Source organism: Grammomys surdaster, unplaced genomic scaffold (assembly GCF_004785775.1).
Source record: "Grammomys surdaster isolate TR1022 unplaced genomic scaffold, NIH_TR_1.0 66, whole genome shotgun sequence".
NCBI lineage: Eukaryota > Metazoa > Chordata > Mammalia > Rodentia > Muridae > Grammomys > Grammomys surdaster.
The window spans coordinates 13,922,638-13,930,864 of NW_021604568.1; the positions used below are offsets into that span (position 1 = coordinate 13,922,638).

The window sequence follows — 8,227 nt, forward strand, 5'->3', positions numbered from 1 at the left end:
AGACAGAATTTTCAAAATATGGTGACTGATTGCCTATATCAGGGAGAGAAGAAATAAGAATGACCTTCCAGGATGGGCTATGGTTCAGTGGATAAAAGTGTGTGCTGTACAAGCATGATGACATGAATTCCACCCCCTGAAAACTTTGTAAAAAGACAGAGGAACACATCTGTAATGCTAGCACTCCTATAGTGAGGTGCTACCTCCTATGGGAGGTAGAGACATGAGAGTATACCAGAAGCTGGTAGACCAGATGTCCTGAAGTATTTAGTCAGCTACAAACCTGAAGAGAGATGGTGGATGGCAGAGGCCAAAAAGTGAGGTTGTCTTCTGATTTCCACATGAATGCAATGGCATGCACACACTCTCACACACAAATATATGCATATAAAATACACATATGCAAATAAATAATAAATATAAAAAATAATGGCTTCCAGGTTTCTGACCTGTACAACTACTTGGTAGTGACATTTCTTTAAGTAGAAAAGGCTGAGTGATGAGAAGGTTGGCAGCATTAAGGAGAATAAAGGTCACTAATTTAATTTTGTGTATTAGAAGTTTGCAACTATAGCAAAACATTCAAGTAGATAAATATGGTAAATATATGCATCTAGAATTCAGGAGAGAGATTTAACCAGTATCAAAAACATATGTCAGAGTCTTTAGGAAATGAAGGAAAATTGAAACTGAGGTGTGGGGTAATCATAGAGCAATGGTGAGACTCTGGGATGAGAAGTTCAGAAGCCTGGAAGTATAGGACAGGAAAATGAATAGAAGGAAATAAAATAACCTGAAGGAAACCCACAGGAAGTGGAAGACCTGGGGGGAGAAGTTGCCAGTCAAGGGATGAGAACTTTGGCTTTAGAAGGGATTTCCCAGTGAGACTATGCTGAGGATAGCTGCACTTACACACATACAAAGCACATCCAAACAGAAGAGAAACACATCTTGTTGTGAAGTGAAGAAGGATCACAGTCGAGACACAGAGCATAGCTACAAAGTATAGAAAACAACATAATCAAGTTTTGTATTGTTTTCCTTAGAAGAGGTGAAATCTGGATTACTTTATGGAAAATGATTCATGTTCTAATAACTGAATTCTAGTCCTGGTGGGATAGGCAAGCATAATGGTCATCTAAACTTCATCTGGTTTGGGCTATGCACACATATTTCTAATAATATACCTGCCAGGAATATGACATTGGCCAAGGATAAGGAAGTAGGCTTCAGGCAGGAATCTGACATTAGGCTTGAACAAAGAAGTAATTTCAGGCAAGAATCTAAATATTAGGATAGAACAAGGAAGTAGACTACAGACATGAAAATGACTTTGGGCTAGGACAGGGAAGTTAGCTCAGATATCTTTGTCATCCTGATAAGCTCTTGGAATCAGTGATCATGGGAATGTTCACAGAATTTTGTTTATTGCCTTGCTTGTTCTTTGACTACTTGTGTTTATTTGTCGGGAGCAGGAAATTACCAGCTGTTCTGGGAACCTAGTCTCAGGTCCCAGGAATTTAAAGAATGTCTGGTATTCCCAGGGAGCCGGTTAAGACAATGGGATGGTCTAGGACAATAAGCATCCAATAATGGGATAGCCCTAAGTAATGACCCTCACCCAAACTTCCTGGTTTGCTGTGTCTTTATAACCTGCACCCAATGTAAGAGTGGAGGGCCCTGCTGGGCATAGGTGGAAGAAGAGAACCTTGACCTCATGAAGGCTGGACAACCCAGGGGGTGGGAATTTTGAGGGTGGGGAGGTGGGAGTTGGGGGGTAGATAGAGGTTACATCCACAGAGAAGAAGGAGGAGGGGTGAGGGGATTGGGGGTTCCTGGGTGGGTGGGGGATGGGGTAAGGGGACAACATATGAAATGTAAATAAAACATCCAATAAAAAAAAAGTAAAGGTAGAGGGTAATCTCCACTAATAGAATAAAGTGTAATAAAATGAAAAAAAAAAATAACCTGCACCCGAAATTAAAGTTTCAGAGCTTGATCAGAACCCCAGACTTGCTCTCATTCCTTGTGTCTCTTGTCCCTTCATTCTTTCGCACCCTTCCCTAAGGTCTCGTCAAATCCTCGAGGGCCAGGGCAGTTGGCGCCCGACGTGTGCCCTTTGGGTCGGAGTCCGATCGAACGTTGCTTCCACAGGGATGTCCTGCACGCATAGAATCGAAGCTTCTCCGGAGAGAAGAGAGAAGATTCACATTGTGATTGCTGAAGTCACCCGCCTGTGAGATTGATCTGGTGAAGGTAAGAAAAAGCAACGCAATCATTGGGACAAGCATTAAGCAAATATGATTTGCTCTTAAACGGTCTCAAAAGTCCCTCAAGGCACGAGGAGTAAGGGTTAAGAAAAAAGAATTAAAAAAAAAAATTCATTGGTGATGTTTCCCCAAGAGGAGCCTATTGAGGAAAAAACACTATACCTCCTAAGGAGGAAATAAAGATTAAACCTTGAAGATGAGGGAGAGAGAGGGCTAAAGCAGTTGTCCACTCTCTGGCCAGCCATGTTAACAAAAGAAAAGGAAAAGGCTATTTTAGAGCCCTCCTGGGAGCAGGAAAAAATCAGGAGACGTCCTGCATTTTTTCTGGCTCATATGGGAGAGATCCTCAGTCCTGCTTTCTCTCTCTATTGTCTGTCCTTGGAGCTCCAATCTGCCCAATGTGTGTCAACTGTCTGTGTATTTGTTTCATTGCTTAAATGTTGTTCCATGTTTCATGTTTAAAAGAAAAATGGTTAAAACTTTATCTGCTGGTTGTTCAGCGCTTGATTCAGCTTTTAACTAGTTGAAAGAGAGAGAGAGAGAGAGAGAGAGAGAGAGAGAGAGAGAGAGAGAAAGAGAGAGAGAGAGAGAGAGAAAGTAAAAATAAAAAGCAGTTTCAGTTGGCCTTTGGAGCCCTGCAAATGTGGTTAGGAGTGTAACATAGCATGGAGAAACCCTGCCATGGTCTCACTGATGTAAAAGTCACTCTTAAAGGAGCCAGTAGGTTTTTCAGGCTTCTATGGTAAGGAGCTGATGGTTCCTTTCGCCTAGAAAAATCTGTGACTATGATTATTGGGTTCAGCAGGTTGACAAGGTGCTTTTCTCTTGAAATTACAGCTAGAAAAGGTAAGAAAATTTTGTTTGGATAAAATATATAAGATGTGCATTTACTTCATTTTTGTTTCTGACTGGTTTAAAAGTATAAGAATGTTCTGCATGTCTTGGTTATAGATTATTTCCCTATAAGTTATTGGGTATGATTAAAAATTTGCAACCTTGGTAAAAGAAAGTTGGCTTAAAACTGGTAACTGAGGATTAGAGTCATTCAGAAACCAGATGTATAGAGATAGGATTTAAAACAATATCTCTTTAATGAGATATTAAAAGCTGCACTATCATGCATTCATGTATAAGAACTGACAGCCAGCCTTGTAACATGAAAGTAATGCATTTAGTGTTGATTTTAGAGAAAATGGATTGTTTGCATTGTTAAAAATTGGTTTTGTTTCTCAAAATTATGGTTACTCTCTAGTATTACAAAAAGAAACTTAAAAATATAGTTAAGCAGTGGCTGCAGTTGGCAGCTCAATTGTGAGCTCTAGAAATTTTGACTCACTTATGTTTATGGTTGAGAAGAGGATAGAGAAGGTGGAGATGATTCCAAGAGTAATATGAGTCAAAAACAGCTGTAGCACAGTACAGCCCTGCTGCCACTTTTTACAGCATTATTAGATACAGTGATAGAGGAAAATTTTGTCCCCCAAGATTGAAAAGGAGATTTCAGTGTAAGTTTTATCTGGGATCAAATAAGGCCCTGATGAACTACTATTTGTATCAATTGTATTGCTAGACCCTCAACCTAGAACTGACCTTAAAACTTGCATGTAATTAAAATGGTATAAAAGCAAAAGGAAGAGGGGGGATAGGATAGGGGGTTCTAGGGAGGGGAAATGGGGAAAGGGGATAACATTTGAATGTAAATAAATAAAAAAAGAAAAAATATATTCCCGCCAGTCTATGGTCTTTACTCACACAGCCATGTATACATTTTTTTTAAAGCTATATACCTAGAAACCTGCTAGCAACCTAGGGCTTCTTAGCTTAGATGCATGCTCATCCATCCCTGACCACAATGCAAGTGTTTCGTTTCCTTAGTATCTTCAAACTTGGACATCCCATTCCAGTTACATATGGGCACTTAAGATAGACGGTCAAGCTATCTTAAACTGTTTTGAGGTAAACATGCAATAAGTCAAATCATGTCTTCAAAATAAATTTTTAGAAGCAACTCCTTTTTATCACCTTATGCCTATGTATGTAATATGGGAGTTCATATTATGAAAGTAAGATACCTAATGATAAGGAACATGCACAACAAAACAAAGGTCATATAACATAATCTATCAATTAAAATAGAAGACAGTACCCAGTATGGGCCTTAATAACCGAACTCCTCTTTAACCATAAAAGAAAGCCTAAATCAATGAGTAAGGCCATTGGGCACACTCACTCATGGGGACTGCTACCATTCTTGACAGTGTACTTGGCCTGTTCTATTGGTTTGCTTTGAACAAAATATTCTTGCCTTTTTCCAGCCTCCGCCTCGGACCCTGCAGCCGCTGCGATGTTGATGCCTAAGAAGAACCGGATTGCCATCTATGAACTCCTTTTTAAGGAAGGCGTGATGGTCGCCAAAAAAGATGTCCACATGCCCAAGCACCCCGAGCTGGCAGACAAGAATGTGCCCAACCTTCATGTATTGAAGGCCATGCAGTCTCTGAAGTCTCGAGGCTACGTGAAGGAGCAGTTTGCTTGGAGACATTTCTACTGGTACCTCACGAATGAGGGCATCCAGTATCTCCGGGATTACCTGCACCTACCTCCGGAGATCGTGCCCACCACCCTGTGCCGCAGCTGCCCCGAGACTGGCAGGCCTCGGCCCAAAGGTCCAGAGGGTGAGCGGCCTGCAAGATTCACAAGAGGAGAGGCAGACAGAGACACGTACAGAAGGAGCGCTGTGCCCCCTGGAGCTGACAAGAAGGCTGAGGCTGGGCCTGGCTCGGCAACCGAATTCCAGCTTAGAAGCGGCTTCGGTCGTGGACGTGGTCAGCCACCTCAGTGAAGTTGGAGATTATGTTGCATTAAATAAACTTTAAAGAAAAACAAAAAAAATATTCTTGCTACATTACAAGCACTGTGCACCTTTATTTCATTTTTGAGAAACACACCGAGAACATAGAAACACTTGGACCATTTTGCATTTCCACCCCTTTATAAGAATGGCACAGTTCAATGTCAAATCAATTTAATAATTATTGAGAATCAATCTATCACTTAATCATTCTTAATAATTGCTGCACTGGATTCTGATTCTTGTGACTATTCCTTATTTCAAGCTGTTGAGGGGTTTCTTGATAAAACTTTTATTTTCTCAACAAAACTCTTTCATTTATATTTCACTTCTGGACTTCACATCCATTTGGGTATTATAAACCTGCTCCCTATTTCCCACTCTTAGCTAGCGTTTCCTAGCTAAACCCTAATGGGTAAGATCCATGGGTAAGACTTAATTGCTATCTTTACATAGAATCATTCTTGGATTACTTGGAAGATTATATAGCGATTTCTGCTAGGCTCTCAAACGATAGTACATTCCACAGCAAACTATCATGTTGGAGCCAGACATTGCTTCATGGTAATCTAGTTTCTGGTACCACACAGAAAATATTAGAACTAGCGTGACACATACTTACCCAAGACTCTGCCACAGGAAGCTCTTAGCCCAGGGTTCTAATTGCCTCTCCCCAAATATTCCCAGTGGTATCTTATGTGGTAGTACTTATTTTCAAGGATATAAAATTATTCATATTGCCTGGTTCATATAGATGCATGGAACAGTGGGTGAGATCATAGTTCAGAATTTTGTTTCAGCTCTTAAGAAATAATTCCTGTCTCAATGGTATTTGAACTTGAAGAGCAACAAAGAAGGGGGAAATCTACCTAAGATGAGAGCCAACACAACAAAAGACTAAGGAAGGAGACAGAGAGAAACCACCCTTCTGTGTGCTGGTCTGTGGCACATGCCAACCATAAAGTAAAAACTTCACTATTGAAGGTGTCACCTAAATGAACTTTGCTTTCTGTCACTCACAGTGGAATGGTCCTGGTTAATAAATCATTAATTTTCCCCTTTCCATTCCTTAACTATAAAAACCAGGTGACTCCCCAAAACATGGACTGCCTGGTTGTGTTAAGTCTAAAGACCAGGCAATTCACAAACAACCTTGGTCAATTACAAGGCTACTTTCTGAGACTGACTCCACTTCCCGAGAAATTTTTGCCTTGAACAACCTTCCCACTCAACCCTGCTCCCTCTGGTTTTTTCATTATGAAACTAGGTGAAGAGGCTGCAGTCTTGATTCTTGAACAAAGTAATCACCAAGCTCCGGGAACCATGCTGGGAATGAGCTGGCTCAACTCCTCCTGAAGTGGACCAAGGAGCTTCAGGATCAGTCTGCCGTCCTCCCTCTGACTGAGCCCAAAGGACATTTTTAGAAATAAGAACTGATTGCTCAACAAGAAAAAAAAACACTCCAAAGTTTTGGCATGGTTTTCTCCATACTAATCACAGATTTAAAATGGTAATCAAAGTATGTCCAGGAGGGCAATAACTGTGACAATGTGAGTTAGAGTTAGAAGAGTACAGGTCTGAATGGTTGGAAAATCTACTGCAGATCTGAATACCAACACCGGCCAACTATGTATGCCCATTTGCTCTCTAGGTTCCCGTTTCCTTTCCAAATGTTTCAACATGATAGAGGAGTAGGTGTCTGTGAAATAATAAATGGTAGAGTCAGTGAGAAAAATCAATTTATCACATGGATATGAAGTATTCTATCAATTTCATACAGAAAAATTAATTTAACAAATTCATACTGGAATTTTGTTGACCGGTCATTAGGTATGACAAATATCAGTGTGTGAACTTTAGTTGTGCACACATTTTTACTTACATCTATACATGCTTCTCTAAAGGAGTCTTCTATGTGGTTATTTAGTGAACTAACATTTATAGACAGTCCCCGACTTAGCAGAGTTTGGTTTGACTTTCTGACCTTTCGGTAGTGTGGAAATAAAACACATTTAGTTGAAAGCACACTTCTGAATTTTGAATTTTGATCCCTCTCTGGCTGGTGATCAATCCCTCTGCGGTACAGGAGCAGCAAGTTCACCTGTGGGTCAGCTCCGCACTGGTGGCTCTGAACGGCTGAAATGGCCATCTACTATGAGGCAAAGTCTCAAAGAGTTGGTGATTAAATGTGTTCAATGAATTATCAATTTAGAAGCCTCAGTATAAATTTTATAAAATTTCCAAAGAGGCAAGTTCTTCAGACGCAATGCCTGTATGACCATTAGTGGGTAGGCTGAAGAGGGAAGATTAACCTGAGCTTCAAGGTAGGAAGAGAGTCACAGAGCGAGGGCGTGTATGATGTGAAATATAAACTCAGATCAGTTACTTTTTGCTATGGTTTAGACACAGCTTGACAGCAGTATGGTTTGTACATACAGTTGATAGACAGATATTTATCTTTGCATTCCTGTTTTCCTATTTAAACAAGGTAGTCTATTCAGTACACACACACATATCCAGCCAACTCCACCCACCGACTCCATATGGGAGAATGGAAGGAGAGTCTTTAATTAAGACTCTGCCTATAAGGCGTGCATTATGAGAAAATAGGAGAGTGTGTTCTGATAACCTCCACTCTGCTCATAATCTTATCCTCTGCTCCAGGAGAGCAGCTCTGCGTGGACCTTTTTACAACACCCTGCTGCTGACGGCCACGAAGAAGACAACTATGTGTTATGCCTGTAAGACCTGCTAGTTCTGTAGGACTCTGGCCACAGTTCCTCAGGATTTGAATGTTTATATAAGAACAATAAGTAAATAGAGCTTTGTTTTACTGCAACTCTCTCTGAAAAATTCAGGTTTCTACATTGAATGACTTCATGGCATGAGGTGAGAGTAAAATACTCCTTTGAATGTGTTGTTTTAGAAGACAGATAAGAGATAGGGACCTTCAAACATCTGAAAGGCTTACATCTTAATTTTTTATTCATCACGTTGTTTTCCCATGTGTTCTTGTGGAAATGTGACAGAATGGATCACTTTATGGGAGGATAGAATTATACTTAATACAGTGTACCAGCGAGACCAGTGAGAGCACCACCCTTCT

At 40.5% G+C, this 8,227-nt stretch overlaps 1 pseudogene; it reads left to right on the top strand.

The window, feature by feature from the left end:
• The first annotated feature begins 4,604 nt into the window (after nucleotides 1-4,604).
• Nucleotides 4,605-5,112, top strand: LOC114628501 (annotated as a pseudogene).
• Nucleotides 5,113-8,227: the final 3,115 nt, after the last annotated feature.